The sequence below is a fragment of the Budorcas taxicolor genome, chromosome 2 (genome assembly GCF_023091745.1).
Source record: "Budorcas taxicolor isolate Tak-1 chromosome 2, Takin1.1, whole genome shotgun sequence".
Lineage (NCBI taxonomy): Eukaryota > Metazoa > Chordata > Mammalia > Artiodactyla > Bovidae > Budorcas > Budorcas taxicolor.
Window position 1 is genome coordinate 164,227,765 of NC_068911.1, and position 16,521 is coordinate 164,244,285.

Genomic DNA, 16,521 nt, shown 5'->3' on the forward strand with positions numbered 1-16,521 from the left:
CGGGAGGTCGCCCGCCAGCCGCTGGCCCGGGAGCAGGGGGCCAGCATCTAGAGCCACTGGCTACAGCTGGCCCCCGGGAGAGCCCTCCGCTAGGGCTCTGCTTCCGCCGCCGCCGCAACAGAACTACCGCGGAGACCACCGCCGCGGCCGCGCGCGCTCACCCTCGCGCTTCGCTTTTGGCCCCTCCCGGCCACCGTTGCTCTTTACAACTCGGCGCCCGTGACCCGGAAGAGCATTCTCCTTAGCAACTGCGGGAAGGCGGCGGCGCTGGCTTCCCGGGAGCCACGGTGAGGCCTCCCAGCCCCCGGCCCCCCTGCGCCCGCGCGCCCACCTTGACCCCTCCTCAAAATCGACCCCGGGGCTGGCCTTCAAGGCCACCGCGACCCTTCGGGGAGGTAGGGGCACCTGCGCCGGCGGCCAGACGCAAGTGCTCTCTGTCTCTGGCATCGATTCCCCGGCCCTGGCGTCGCCCCTGCCCACCCCACGCCCCCCGCTCAGGGCCCACCTGGTCTCCCAGGCCCGGCTCCTCACGCCTGAGCCCCGCCGGCCCTCCCTTGTACCCAGTATGATGCCCCGGGAGGAAAAGCAGAGTTAAACAGCCTGTTGCTTACTGTTTAACTCGGGACCCTTCCCGAGGTTCGGGTTACCTGTGGACGCATTCGGTTGGGTCCTGATAGATGTTTGGGATTGACAGGGGAGGGGCGCCTTAGGATTCCTGACCACCAGCCACTTTGCTGTAATACTTGATGTTTGCCTGTTGCTCTGCGCCTTCCAGAGTGGTATACTTTTATCTGCTTCGTTGATCCTGGAGACTCATCTAGTTCAACATTTCGAACTGGTCCTTTAGCTCGGAATTAGCTTTCTGGTTTTTAGTTTATTTGTGCTGTGCTGAGTCTCGTCGGAGTCTTTGCGACCCTATGGACTGGTAGCCCGCCAGGCTGCCCTGTCCACGGGGATGCTCCAGGCGAGAGTATTGGAGTGGGTTGCCATGCCCTCCTCCAAGGGATCTTCCCAACCCAGAGATGGAACCCAGGCCTCCCGCATTGCAGGCGGAATCTTTTACTGTCTGAGCTACCAGGGAATCCCAAGAATACTGGAGTGGGTAGCCTGTTGCTTCTGCAGGGGAACTTCCTAACCCAGAAATTGAACCGGGGTCTCCTGCATTGCCGGCAAATTCTTTACCAGCTGAGCTACCTGGGAATTTTAGTTTATTTAGTATTCTGTGAGTTAGATTTTGTGTCTTAATAGTTTTCTACAGAAGGAACTCTCCTTGGGACTGAGTAGATTTTGGGAAAAAAGACTCGAGTGACATTTACCACGTTAAAAAAGTAGGGACAGGTGTTGTTAATATCTCTGATTTACATTTGAAAACAGTTTCAACACAATAGTAAAATCCCAGCTGGCCTGTTTCCAACCCCCCGACCCCCTCCCCCCCCACCATCCCCGGCTCCACCCCAGAAATTGACAAAGTAAAATTTATATTAAAATACAAAGGACTGAAAACCTCCCTTAACTGAGTTTGAAGCGGTGCGACTAAGGATGCTCTAAGCCAGCAAGTCCTAATCTTTTTGGCACCAGGGACTGGTTTCCTGAAGGTAATTTTTCTGGGGTTGCATGGATGGCGTGGGTTGATTCAAGTACATTACATTTATTGTGGATTTCATTTCTAGTATTACATTATGATGTATAATGAAATGGGGCTTCCCAGGTGGCACTAGTGGTAAAGAACCCGCCTGCCAATGTAGGAGATGTAAGCTAAGACATGACGGATGGATTCCTGGGTGGGAAAGAACCCCCGGAAGAGTGCATGGCAACCCGCTCCAGTACTCAGGCCTGGAGAATCCCATGAACAGAGAAGCCTGGAGGGCTATAGTCCATAGGGTCACAAAGAGTCGGAAGCGACTTAGCATGAACGCTCATAAAATGGAATAGTTTTACATATAATGGAATAGTCGTACAACTCACCATAGTGCAGAATCAGTGGGAGCTCTGAGCTTGTTTTCCTGCAACTGGATGGTCCCATCCAGGGGTGCTGGGGGACAATGACACCTGAAGTGTGTTGCTTACGGTAGTCTACTCCACAGTCTTGTTTTGGTTCGAGCTCCTGTGAGAATCGAATGTGGCTGCTAATCTGGCAGGAGGTGGAGCTCAGGCTGTAATGGGAGCGATGGGAAGCGGCTATAAATACACAGGAAGCTTCGCTTGCTTTCCGGCGATTCACTTCCTGCTGTGCTGCCCAGCTCCTAACAGGCCACGACCCCTACCATGGGCTTTGGGGACCCCCTGCGCTAAGCCTTATTTGAACGTTATTGGATAACGACATTATAATTAATCCAGTGGTAATGGAGATAAAACTGAGGCATATGAACAATTTTTGGAAATATTATTTGGGACTAAAATGCAGGAGTTTAAATATAAAAATCCATTATTCAAAAGAGTATAATTTCATTTCAGTTAAGTATTTATTAAGTGCTTAGAATGCCCAGTATTTGCTTAGAGACAGAAGGGCCAGGGAAATTTATACAGGCATTTGAGTTGACTTTTTTGTTTTTTTAAAGAATTGAGTAGGGACTTTAGGCTCAGTTGCTTTGGGCGTTCTCCAAGATTGATTTGTGAAGATGCACAAACTCCTAAGGAAACATTCTGTGATATTTTATTATTTTCTTATAGATTTGGTGCCCATTCACTTATTCAACAGGTATTTGAGTGCTTAGTTGGTACTAGGTGCTGAGTTTAGCATTGGAAATGGGGGAATGTGAATGCATACAAGATAGTCGTGATCAGCAGATTCCAGCAGATTAACCACACGAATGTAAAACTGCAACAGTGACAAGTATTTGAGTTAGGGAAATCCTAGAAGTGACATTTGAACTGAGATCTGAAGGATACACAGGAAAGAAAGAATGTTCCAGTCAGAACAAATGCAAGGGTAAAAAGACTCTGTGATGGCAGGGTTCATGGAGATAACTGGGGACTTAAGGTACAGGCCTGTGTATGGATCAGGAAGCATATAGAAGAACCTGGGGGGAGAGGGGGCTGGTGAAGTGGGCCAGAAGGTGCTGGGCCTTGCAAGCAGGTAGAAGAGTTTTTCTTTATTCTTGGTATAAAGAGAAGCTTCCATACAGTTTTTTAAAAATTAAATTAAATTTTAATTTATTTGGTCGTGCCAGGTGTTAGTTGTGGCACGCAGGATCTGTGATCTTTGTTGTGGCATGTGGGATCTAGTTCCCTGACCAGGGATTGAACCTGGGTCCCTGCATTGGGAGCACAGAGTCTTAGCCATTGGACCACCAGGGAAGTCCCTGTACAGTTTTCCTTGGAGCCCTAGACTAGATTGTGGGTGGGGATGACACAATTAGATTGTGTTTGACTAGCCTGCTTTGTATTTTCTACCATCACTTAGTGTTTGTATTGTCTTCTTTTGGTTTTCTCGCTCCTTAAGTTTTATTGTAGTTAAGGAAACCTGCTTGTACCGTTAGCAACGTGCGTCTACTATTTTTTTCCAATTTAGGGAAAAAAGGAATTGTAGAGATTAGGACTGAACACTGAAGTTAGTCAATTTGAAATATTTTTGCATTAGTATGACTGCCAGGGCACTAATTTCTGTGACTCTTTTTTTCTAATTGTAGTTTAAAAAAGTGCATAGTCTAAAATTTACCCTCTTGACCATTTTTAAGTGTACAGTTAACTGTATTTACACTGTTGTGTAACATTGCTCACCCTGTTTCATCTTAAAAAAACCAATCTCGGTACCCATTGAACAATTCCCTATTTCTCCTTCCCGCCAGCTCCTGGCAGTCACCCTTCTACTTTCTGTTATCATGATTTCGACTACTCCAGATACTTCAGAGAAGTGAAATTATACAAGCTGTGTCCCCTGTACCTTCCTTCATATTCCTCCTCTGCACGTGTCCTTCCTTCTCCCATCAGTCAGTTCAAATCCTGCCTGTCCTTTTCCCTCTCGTTATGGCACGTATTCGCCCATGGCAATACCTGAGTTCCCCTGCACAGTTTGATGAAAAAGCCGTCAGAAAAGAAAAAGAACACGTTAAACTTTTTAGCTTGACTGATTTATTTTGAGACAAAGATTTGTGCTTATTTGTGAGTTTTATTACTGCTCAGTGGTTTTGAAAGAATCGTATTTATACCACATTTTATAGTGTTCACCTCACAACGCTTACAGACCAGTTGATTTTAGGTATTGGATTGGAAATGATTTTGAGGTGGCTCAGTATTTTAAGTACAAAAATGGTATAGCAAATGATTTTCTTGTGTGGGGAATATTTGTAAACTTTTGTTTTCAGTTTCCACATTTATCCCAAACTTTGGTTTTCTGTAATGTTGACCAGCCTTAGAGGATCAACCTCATAGGATCCAAGTTGCAGAGTGTCCTTTTATTTTAACCTTCAGAAGTATTTTGTTTTCTCTGGGGAGTTTCTGTAGGAAATGAAGCTCGTTTTCATTCAAATACTGTCAAGCACATGTGCAAACCCCGCTATGGGCCTGGAATGGTTCTGTGACTCCCTCTGCGGTCTGGCCATCTGTGCCATTGTTGGTAATGTGAAGGAAGCACAGGCAGAATTCTTGTTATCTCTGTTAGACTGAGGGCGGTGGGAGCTACACAGGATGCTCCTCTGTGTTGTGTCACAAGAGGTAGAGGATTTGACAAGAGCTTTTCAGAGAGCATTTAATTTGGAACCGTAGCAAGAACTGGATGCCCCAGAGCTGCAATTAGGTGATTAACTCATAGATTTAGTCAAGTGCAATCAACCACTAGTCCAAAAACACCCCCCCCCGTTTTAAAAAATTGTGATAAAATACACAAAATCCAAAATTTGCCATCTTATCCATTTTCCGTGTGCTGTTCAGTGGTATTAAATATATTCATAATGTCTTGCAGTCATCATCATTCATCTCCAGAACTATTCATCCTGTAAAACTGAAACTCTTTACCCATTAAACCATGACTTATATTCTTCCCAGCCTCTGGCAACTATTCATCTACTTTCTGTCTCTGATCTTGAGTACAGTAAGTACCTCATATCAGTGCAGCACACAGTATTTGTCTTTTTGTGCACGTGTTCTCAGGGTTCGGGCTTCCCTAGTGCCTGCAGTGCGGCAGACCCAGGTTCGATCCCTGGGTCAGGAAGATCCCCTGGAGAAGGGCATGGCACTCCAGTATTCTTGCCTGGAGCGTTCCATGGACAGAGGAGCCTGGCAGGCTATGGTCCATACGGTTGCAAAGAGTCGGACACGACTGAAATGACTTGGCATGCACTCACACATGAACCCATGTCTGATTTCAAAGTCCATGATCCTTCCACAACTCTGCATTGTGCATGCTAAGTCGCTTCAGACTCTCTGCGACACTGTGGACCATAGCCCATCAGTCTCCTCTGTCCATGAAATTTTCCAGGCAAGAATACTGGAGTGGGTTGCCATACTCTCCTCCAGGGGATCTTCCCAATCCAGGGATTGAACCCTCATCTCTTAAGTCTCCTGCATTGGCAGGTGGGTTCTTCACCACTTGGAAAAGGGAATGGCAACCCACTTCAATATTCTTGCCTGGAGAATTCCATGGACAGAGGAGACTGGCGGCCTGTAGTCCATGGGGTTGCAAAGAGCTGGACATGACTGAGCAACTAATACTTTTTTTTTTACCACTACCACCACCTGGGAATCCCACCCTGAATCATCCTACTTCTCTGAGTCAGGTGCTGATTTCAGCATGAATGCTAGATGTATCAGCATCAACCTAAGATCGAAAGGAGCCCCAGGGAAAAGGGCAAGTAATGAAGTAGGTGGATACAGTAGGAAGTCACCTGTTCCCTGTGGTTTGAAGAATCCTTCAAATGAAGGACAGTAATTGTTGGCGTATTTAAGGGACTTGAGAGCTTGGGTGCCCAAACCAGGAGGAGGCAGGAAGTTATATAATGCTAACTGAGGAACTTTGCTGTCTCCCATTAGGCTTTGATGAGGAAGAGGTTTCTAGTGATTGTCTAGGTGCTGAGGGATTTGCAGAGAATCTCCAAACATTTCTGTGTAGCTTCATGTCTTTTAGAGAGCGTTTCTCTGCGTGGGAATAGTTGCTGCTTTCTCTCTTTGCCATGGTCTGCTTTAGTCAGTTTTAGAGTGTTGAATATGAAACTGTAGTAGCAGTTGTAGTACCAGGAAGGAGATAACAACACATGGTATTTTTGTTTAATCCAATTTAAGATCCATAATTTACATGGTGGTTATTCTTTTTAGTTATCTTACATTTAAAAAATGAAAATATATTTGCATTGTTCTTGTATCTTTTGCTGCATTAAGACATTTGTTACCATGATTTACTGAATTTTGTCAGTTCAAATCAGTCTTGCTTAGTATTTTGCAAGTAAAGATGCTCTGTGAATTTTATAACTATACATTATTCGGGCTTCCCAGGTAGCTCATACGGTAAAGAATCTGCCTGCAATGCGGGAGACCTGGGTTTGATCCCTGGATTGGGAAGATCCCCTGGAGAAGGGCATGACAACCCACTCCAATATTCTTGCCTGGAGAATTCCATGGACAGAGAAACCTGGTGGGCTATAGTCCATGGGATTTCAAAAGTTCAGACACGACTGAGTGACTAACACATACATTATTAGCAGGAAATACTTCTAATAATTGGACCATGAAGCATTATTAATTATTGGTTAAGACCATGTTTTTACAAAGCTGGTTCACTGAGATATAGTCAACATATATAAACAGTACTTATTAAAAATTTGTAATCTATAAAATTTTGATAGATATATGTACTTATGAGACTGTCATCACAGACAGGATAGTAAACATATCCATCACCCCCAAAACTTTCATTACATCCTTGGCTCCTTGACCCCCATCCAAGACAACTACTGATCATTCTGTAATTATATATTAATCTTGTTTGGTAGAATTTCCTAAAATGTTATATAAATGGAATCATATAGTTGGTGGTTATGCTTCTTTCACTCAGCATGATTATTTTGATATTCATTCTTTAGTATGTCAGTAGTTGATTCCTCTTTAATGCTGAATACAATTCCTTTGAAGGGATATACTGCAGTTTATTGATACATTCACGTATTGTTGGACATATTGGTCATTTCCAATTTTTAGTTGGTAACAAATGAGGTTGTTATGAAAATTTGTGTACCAGTCTTTCTGTATGGATATGTACTTTTATTTCTCTTGGTTAAGCACATAGAAGTAAAACGGCTAGATCATGTGGTAGGAACATACTTTTAAAGAAACTGTCAAAATTTTCTAAAGTGGCTGTACTCATTTGCTTTACCACCAGCAGTGTATAAGAGGTCCAGTTCTTCCACATCCTTGCCAACACTTGGCATGGTCAGTCTTTTCAATTTTCGTCTTTCTTATAGATGTGGAATGGTATCTCATGGTGATTTTAAATTGTATTTCTCTAAGGACTAAGACGTTGTGTGTCTTTTCATGAGCTTATTTCCTTTCCATATAACTTCTTTGGTGAAATGGACAAAAAATGGTTTGTCCATTTTTAATTGAGTGTGTTTTCTTATCACTGATTTTTAGAACTTCTTTATATATTCTGGATGTATATCCTTTTTCAGACACAGGATTTGCAAATGTTTTCTCCAGTTCAGTCCAGTCTCTCAGCTGTGTCTGACTCTGTGAACCAATGGACTGCAGCACGCCAGGCTTCCCTGTCTATCACTAACTCCCGGACCTTACTCACACTCATGTCCATCAAGTCAGTGATGCCATCCAACCATCTCATCCTCTGTTGTCCACTTCTCCTCCTGCCTTTAATCCCTCCCAGCATCAAGGTCTTTTCCAGTGAGTCAGTTCTTCCCATCAAGTGGCCAAAGTATTGGAACTTCAGCTTCAGCATCAGTCCTTCTAATGAATATTCAGGACCGATTTCCTTTAGGATTGACTGGTTTGATCTCCTTGCAGTCCAAGGGACTCTAAAGAGTCTTTTCCAACACCACAGTTCAAAAGCGTCAATTCTGTGGCACTCAGCTTTCTTTATGGTCCAACTCTCACATGCATACATGATTACTGGAAAAACCATAGTTTTGATTAGACAGACTTTTGTTGGCAAACTGAAGTCTCTGCTTTTTAATATGCTGTCTAGGTTGGTCATAGCTTTTCGTCCAAGGAGCAAGCTTCTGTTAATATCATGGCTACAGTCACCATCTGCAGTGATTTTGGAGCCCAAGAAAATAAGTCCATCACTGTTTCCATTGTTTCCCCATCTATTTGCCATGAAGAGATGGGGGCAGATGCCATGATCTTAGTATTTTGAATGTTGAGTTTTAAGCCAGCTTTTTCACTCTTCTCTTTAACTTTTATTAAGAGACTCTTTAATTTCTCTTCACTTTCTGCCATAAGGGTGGTGTCATCTGCATATCTAAGGTTATTGATATTTCTCCTGGCAATCTTGATTCCAGCTTGTGCTTCCACCAGCCCGGCATTTTGCATGATGTACTCTGCATTTAAGTTAAATAAGCAGGGTGACAATATACAGCCTTGACGTACTCCTTTCCCAATTTGGAACCAGTCAGTTGTTTCATGTCTGGTTCTAACTTGCTTCTTGACTTGCATACAGATTTCTCAGGAGGCAGGTAAGGTGGTCTAGTATTCCCATCTCTTGAAGAATTTTCCATAGTTTGTTGTAATCCACAGTCAGAGGCTTTGACATATTTAATAAAGCAGAAGTAGATATTTTTCTGGAACTCTCTTGCTTTTTCGCTGATCCAATGGATATTGGCAATTTGATCTCTACTTCCCTGGCGGCTCAGACGGTAAAGCATCTGTCTACAATGTGAGAGACCTGGGTGTGATCCCTGGGTTGGGAAGATTCCCTGGAGAAGGAAATGGCAACCCACTACAGTACTCTTGCCTTGAAAATCCCATGGATGGAGGAGCTTGGTGTAGGCTACTGTCCATGGGGTCCCAAAGAGTCGGGCACGACTTAGCGACTTCACTTTCTTTCACTTTCCTCTGCCTTTTCTAAATCCAGCTTAAATATCTGGAATTTCACTGTCACATACTGTTGAAGCCTAGTTTGGAGAATTTTGAGCATTACTTTGCTAAACGTGTGAGATGAGTGCAATTGTGCAGTAGTTTGAGCATTCTTTGGCATTGCCTTTCTTTGGGATTGGAATGAAAACTGACCTTTTCCAGTCCTGTGGCCACTGCTGAGTTTTCCAAATTTGCTGGCATATTGAGTGAAACACTTTTACAGCATCATCTTTTAGGATTTGAAATAGCTCAACTGAAATTCCATCACCTTCACTAGCTTTGTTTGTAGTGATGCTTCCTAAGGCCCACTTGACTTCGCATTCTAGGATGTCTGGCTCTAGGTGAGTGATCACACTATTGTGATTATCTGGGTCATGAAGATCTTTTTTGTATAGTTCTTCTGTGTATTCTTTCCACCTCTTCTTAATATCTTCTTCTTCTGTTAGGCCTATATGGTTTCTGTCCTTTATCGTGCCTATGTTTGCATGAAATTTTCTGGACAGGATCTCTAGTCTTTCCCATTCTGTTGTCTTCCTCTATTTCTTTGCGTTGATCACTGAAGAAGGCTTTCTTATCCCTCCTTGCTATTCTTTGGAACTCTGCATTCAAATGGGTATATCTTTCCTTTTCTCCTTTGCCTTTTGCATCTCTTCTTTTCTCAGCTATTTTTAAGACCTCCTCAGACAACCATTTTGCCTTTTTGCATTTCTTTTTCTTGGGGATGGTCTTGATCACTGCCCTGTGCACAGTGTCTTAAACCTGTGTCCCTAGTTCTTCAGGCAGGCACTCTATCAGATCTAATCCCTTGAATCTGTTTGTCACTTCCGAACAGAGTTCATGATGTGAGCCACAATCAGCTCCTGGTCTTATTTTTGCTGACTGTATAGAGCTTCTCCATCTTTGGCTGCAAAGAATGTAATCAATCTGATTTTGGTATTGGCCATCTGGTGATGTCCATGTGTAGAGTCGTCTCTTGTGTCATTGGAAGAGGGTGTTTCCTATGACTAGTGTGTTCTCTTGGCAAAACTGTTAGCTTTTGCCCTGCTTCATTTTGTATTCCAAGGCCAAACTTGTTTGTTAGTCCAGGTATCTCTTGACTTCCTACTTTTGTATTCCAGCCCCCTATGATGAAAGGACATCTTTTTTTGGTGTTAGTTCTAGAATGTCTTGTAGGTCTTCATAGAACCTTTCAGCTTCTTCAGCATCAGTGCTTGGGGCACAGCCTTGGGTTACTGAAATATTGAATGGTTTGCCTTGAAAATGAACAGAGATCATTCTTGCACCCAAGTACTGCATTTCGGACTCTTTGGTTGACTATGAGGGCTACTCCATTTCTTCTAAGGGATTCTTGCCCACAAGAATTTAATTTAATTTAATTCATCTGAATTAAATTCACCCATTCTGGTCCATTTTAGTTCACTGATTCCTAAAATGTTGTTGATGGGCTTCCCTGGTGGCTCAGAGGTTAAAGCGTCTGCCTCCAGCGTGGGAGACCTGGGTTCGATCCCTGGGTCGGGAAGATCCCCTGGAGAAGGAAATGGCAATCCACTCCAGTATTCTTGCCTGGAGAATCCCAGGGACGGAGAAGCCTAGTAGGTTACAGTCCACGGGGTTGCAAAGAGTCGAACACGACTGAGCGACTTCACCTTCGCCTTCACCTTAAAATATTGATGTTCACTCTTGCTATCTCCTGTTTGACCACTTCTAATTTACCTTGATTCATGGACCTAACATTCCAGGTTCCTATGCAATATTGCTCTTTACAGCATCGGACTTTACTTCTATCACCAGTCACATCCACAACTGGGTGTTGTTTCGCTTTGACTCTGTCTCTTCATTCTCTCTGGAGCTATTTCTCCTCTCTTCTCCAGTACCATATTGGGCACCTACTGACCTGGGGAGTTCATCTTTCAGTGTCACATCTCTTTGCCTTTTCATACTGTTCATGGGGTTCTCAAGGCAAGAATACTGAAGTGGTTTGACATTCCTTTCTCCAGTGGACCACGTTTTGTCAGAACTTTCCACCATGTTTTCTCCTGATTTCTTTTTATTCTCTTAAATGATGACTTTTGAAGAGCAGTTCTTAATTTTAATGAAATCCAACTTAACAATTTTTTCTTTTATGGATTCTGCTTTTCTTGCTTAAAAACTTTCTTTGCCTATTTTCACAATAATATGTTTGTAATATGTTCTAGAAGCTTTAGTTTTAGATTTTACTTTTAGACCTATATCCCTGGTGGCTCAGATGGTAAAGAATCTGCCTGCAATGCAGGAGATCTGGGTTTGACCTGGGTCAGGAGTATCCCCTGGAGAAGGGAATGGCAACCCACTCCAGTATTCTTGCCTGAAGAATTCCATGGACAGAGAAACCTGGCGGGCTACAGTCCATGGGTTTGCAAAGAGTCTGACAGGACTGAGTGACTAATACTTTCACTTTACTGTAGACGTGTGATCTACTTTCAGTTAATTTTTATACATAGTGCAAGGTATGGATCAGAGTTCATTTTTAAGTATATGGAATCTGGTTGTTCTAGAACTGTTTGTTGAAAAGACTATATTTTCACTAAATTCCCTTGTACCTAGGTTATACCACAGTTGAAAATTTGTATATGTTTTGGTTCCATTTCTGGACTTTCTTTTGTTTTCATTCATCTGTTGATCTGTGTTGATGCCAGTACTATGCTGATTTGATTACTAGAGCTTTGTAAAATAGACTTGAAGTCAGACAGTGTAAGTCCTTCAGCTTTGCTGTTCTTTCTGCAGACTTTGGCTTTTTGAGGTCCTTTTCATTTCATATTAATTTTACAGTCAGCTTGTCAGCTTTTCATAAAACTCTGCTTGAGAATTTGATTCAGGTTGTATTGTATCTATCAATAATTTGGGGAGAGTTGCCATCTTAATGTAATCTCTGTGGTTGTGGCATACAGGCTCAGTAGTTGCAGTGCATGGGTTTTAGTTGCTCTGCAGCATGTGGGATCTTAGTTCTCAGACCAGGGATTGAACCTGTGTCCCATCCCCTGCATTGCAAGGCAGATTCTTAACCCCTGGACCAGCAAGGAAGTCCCCAACACAGCTTTTTCATGTATGTCAACTGCTGCATGCTTCTGATTCAGAGATGTAGACTTTAAAATTTCCCTTCATTCCTTAGTACAGTCTTGCACATAATTCATCTCTAGGTTTATTGATTGATTAATAACATCTTCTTGCATAGCACTCTTCAGTTCAGTCGCTCAGTTGTGTCAGACTCTTTTAAGACCCTATGGACAGAAGCACACCAGGCTTCCCTGTCCATCACCAACTCCCAGAGCTTGCTCAAACTCATGTCCATCGAGTCAGTGATGCCATCGAACCATCTCATCCTCTGTCGTCCCCTTCTCCTCCTGCCTTTAATCCTTCCCAGCATCAGGGTCTTTTCCAATGAGTCAGTTCTTTGCATCATGTGGCCAAAGTATTGGAATTTCAGCTTTAGCATCAGTCCTTCCAATGAATATTCAGGACTGATTTCCTTTAAGATTGACTGGTTTGATCTCCTTGCAGTTCAGGGGACTCTCAAGAGTCTTCTCCAGCACCACCTTTAGTTCATAGCACCCTTCTGTTCAGTTCAGTTGCTCAGTTGTGTCTGACTCTTTGCAACCCTATGGACTGCAGCATGCCAGGCCTCCCTGTCCATCACAAACGCCAAGAGTTTACTCATACTCATGCCCATTGAGTCAGTGATGCCATCCAACCTTTATTAGTATTTGTGATTGCATTGCTTATTGTATAAGAAGTCTTAAATCTTGTGTTCATAAAATTCCTTCAGAAGAAGTCAGCATACTTTACGCTAATTCATTTATTGATTGTGTCAGCAGTCAGCTTACCATACCCTTAGAGTATCCCACTTTCTCAGGCATCTAGAATCCTGCTTCAACTTAAGGGTCATTGTATAATCTTGTATTGTTCTAATGAAAGGAATGCTCAGATGACAGTGTTGTGGGCAGAGCCCAAGCCTGTTTCTTTGGGACTTTTTTACTTCTGGCTGCTAGTAGGAAGGAGTACATGTGATACTGTCTTTGCACTCACAACTGCCCACCACATGCAGAATTGGTCCTGACACTTCAAGTGCTCAACTGGACTCACTCTGATCTTTATATATCAGAGGAATTGAGAGCTGAGGTTTCATCCAGGATTTCATTATGTTTCAGTTGGTTAAAAAATAATTAATGGAAAAATGTCTTATTGTTCAAGTCACATCATTCTTCTTGCAGGGCTTTTAATTATCTTCAGCAAACCTTTTTACTATTTGGTTCCGACAACTGCCCTTCTTTCTGGAGCCCCCTGAAGTGATCACTGGTGGTTCTCAGTGAGTTTCGTCAAAGAGCACACACATGTCTTTTGCTGTAAACCCTCTCTACCCCTATGAATTCCTTGCTGATGCAACTTCAGAAGAAAAGATGAAAATCAAGGCTTTCTAACTCCCTACCAGGTGACTGGGCTTCCCTGGTGGGCTCAGCGGCAGAGAATCTGCCTGCAGTGCAAGCAGACACTGGTTTGATCCCTGGGTCGGGAAGATCCCCTGGAGAAGAAATGGCAGCCACTCCAGTATTCCTGCCTGGGAAGTCCCATGGACAGAGGAGTCCGCAGGGCTACAGTCCATGGGGTCGCAAAGAGTCAGAGGCAACTGAGTGATTAAAACCGCCACCAACGGGTGTCTAGGAGTTATTTTCTAGATTTGAGTATGAATGGAGCCTCATTGTTTTTGATTTGTATTTTTTAATGACTAATAATGTTGGACATCTTTCATGAACTTCTTGGCTATTAATATATCTTTTCTGAAAGAATGTATATGCACATTCTTTGCCCATTTTTTCTTCCATTTGATTTTTGAGATCAGCTTCTTAGTTTCTGTAAAAAAGTTGTGACTGGAATTCAGTTGTGCTTAGGTTGGGTTTTTTGACTGTATCTGACCTGTGCCCCATGCATTGGAAGCACAGAGTCTTAACTACTGCACCTCCATGGAAGTCTCAATTCCTCAACATTTTGTGATTTTGATTGTTACTTAGAATTGATCTTTTATCCTCTCATATTTTAAAATTAATTATTGTGGGTATATAGGAATTTTATTGATAATTTTTTGTTGTTGAATCTGCCTTTTCTGTCATTCTTGCTGAAATCATTAGTCTTAATAATTTGTGAGTTTATCCTTTGAGATTTTTCAAGATGGGCAGTCATATTATCTATAAATATTGAAAACCTCTTAAATTACTGAACCAACTTGATTTATGAGAAAGCATAATTATTTTTAGTCAACAAATCTAGACTGTTTTTATTATGAGTGAATAGAGTTAAAAAATAAATGTATATATAATGTTTGACAAAAGTAGTTCACGCTCTTATAAGAAAGAAAAAACCAAACATTACTAAAATGTATGCATTAAAGTGAGAATCCTTAGTAATCCTACTTTCTGAAGAGAATGATCATTATGAATGTGCTGTGTCTGAGTGGGAGTTTCCTTTCTTACACTTTGGGAAGCAAAGGCAGTTAAAGAGATGGTTCATTGCTAGACTGCTGGCATTTTTAGGATGGTGTAGGCCAGTGCCATATTTTGTTTGAGAATTTAATCCCCTGCTGTTTTTGGAATGAAAATGTTACAAGAGAGTTGAATTTATATTAAAATAAGATGAAGGAAATTCTTCCTTTTCTTAAAATTCTATGCCATTCTTTCCTTCTCTAATAGGCTCCATTCTCTTCAAGAACTATGAAAATAATTTATTTCCTTCTATCCTTTTTGCTTCTTAACTGAGGATGTTTCTTGTTATCCTGGGAGACCTCGAACATAGCAGGAACGTAGAAGGACTCTGTGTAAGGACCGAGACATGGTCTTGGCTTTTGCCTAGGATGCACCACACAACAGATCCACCTGGAGGAAATGGATTGGGCTGATGGTCGTTTAGCAGCAGCTCGAATTTGAAATGGGGGCTCATGTGAGAGGCCCTGACTAGAAATGGATGGATTAAACGTGATTCTACTCTAGAATGAGCTTCACTGACTGTGAAATTGGAATTCATAGGAGAGAGAAACCTCTTGAAAATGTTCCTGAGGTCTGCAGAAGGATGCACTCTTAGAGTCTCTTAGAGCTGATTGAAGGGATTCTAGCTCCTGGCAAGATGGAGATTCAGAGCTGGAAGAAACCTTAGATCTTCATCTTTATATCTGGCTTAGGCTTGTTCCAAGTACTTGAAGCTTTGGGGAATTGGAAAATAGGTTAGAATCTGCTTTCTAGAATCTTTGGGTTCTCAAGTGAAGTGCGGACTGGATACTGAGGAAGAGCAAATCAGAGAAAAATAAACACAATACTTAATGGGGGAGAACTGGGAATACATTGTTTTGGAGAAGCTTATTAGAGGTACGTAGTCATTATATTCCTGGGGAAAAAAATTAAGTATTAAAAAACAATTGCAAATGTCTTATGTAAACAATTTAAAAGTATATATAAATAGAACAAAATTCTTTTTTACAAAATTTTCTAATTGATTATTCAGTTCAGTTCAGTTGCTCACTCAGGTCCGACTCTTTGTGACCCCATGGAAATTTATTATTAGTGGAATATAATAAAAAGACTGTTGACTTTTATATACAGATCTTACTTATGATGGGATCCTTGTTCAGTCACTAAGTCACATCCGACTCTTTGAGATCCCATGGACTGCAGCACACCAGGCTCCTCTGTCCTCCACTATCTCCTGGAGTTTGCTCAAATTCATGTCCATTGAGTTGGTGATGCTCTAACCATCTGATCCTCTGGCGTCCCCTTCTCCTGCCTTCTGTCTTTCCCAGCATCAGGGTCTTTTCCAATGAGCTGGCTGTTCACATCAGGTGGCCAAAGTATTGGAGTTTCAGCTTCAGTCCTTCCAATGAATATTCAGAGTTGATTTCCTTTAAAATTTAGTGGTCTGATCTCCTTGCAGTCCAGGGGACTCTCAGGAGTCTTTTCCAGCACCGCAATTCAAAAGCATCAGTTCTTTGGCACTCAGCCTCTTTATGGTCCAATCCTCACATCCATACATGACTATTGGAAAAATCATAGCTTTGACTAGATGGACCTTTGTTGGCAAAGTGATGTCTCTGCTTTTTAAATACCCTGTCAAGGTTTGTCATAGCTTTTCCTTCAAGGGGCAAGTGTCTTTTAATTTTATGGCTGCAGTCACTATCTGCAATGCTTTTGGAGCCCAAGAAAATAAACTTTGTCACTGCTTCCACTTTTTACCCTTCTGTTTGCCATGAAGTGATGAGACTAAATGCCCTCATCTTAGTTTTTTGAATGTTCAATTTCAAGCCAACTTTTTAACTCTTCTCTTTCACCCTCATCAAGAGGCTCTTCACTTCTTCACTTTCTGCCATTAGAGTGGTATCATCTGGGATTACTTCTCAAATCAGTGAACCAGCGAACTTGCTTAGTCGTGACCGACCCTTTGCATCCATGGACTGTAGCCTACCAGGCTCCTCCATCCATGGAATTTTCCAGG

General features: G+C 42.3%; 1 protein-coding gene and 1 non-coding gene across 3 annotated transcripts in view; one reads left to right on the forward strand and one right to left on the reverse strand.

Moving 5' to 3' along the window:
- Positions 1-253: 253 nt before the first annotated feature.
- Positions 254-16,521, forward strand: part of DIS3L2 (DIS3 like 3'-5' exoribonuclease 2) — a 360,246-nt gene continuing 343,978 nt past the window's right edge. The window contains exon 1 of one of the 2 annotated variants that reach the window (XM_052655148.1): positions 254-287. The gene's annotated coding sequence lies outside the window, so the exon portion shown is untranslated. Of the gene's footprint in view, positions 288-1,537; positions 1,596-16,521 lie in introns of those variants that run through there. The other variant, XM_052655156.1, reaches the window with a different exon arrangement.
- TRNAG-CCC (transfer RNA glycine (anticodon CCC)) lies at positions 3,226-3,297 on the reverse strand. The gene has a single exon. It is a non-coding gene; the product is annotated as a tRNA-Gly (tRNA).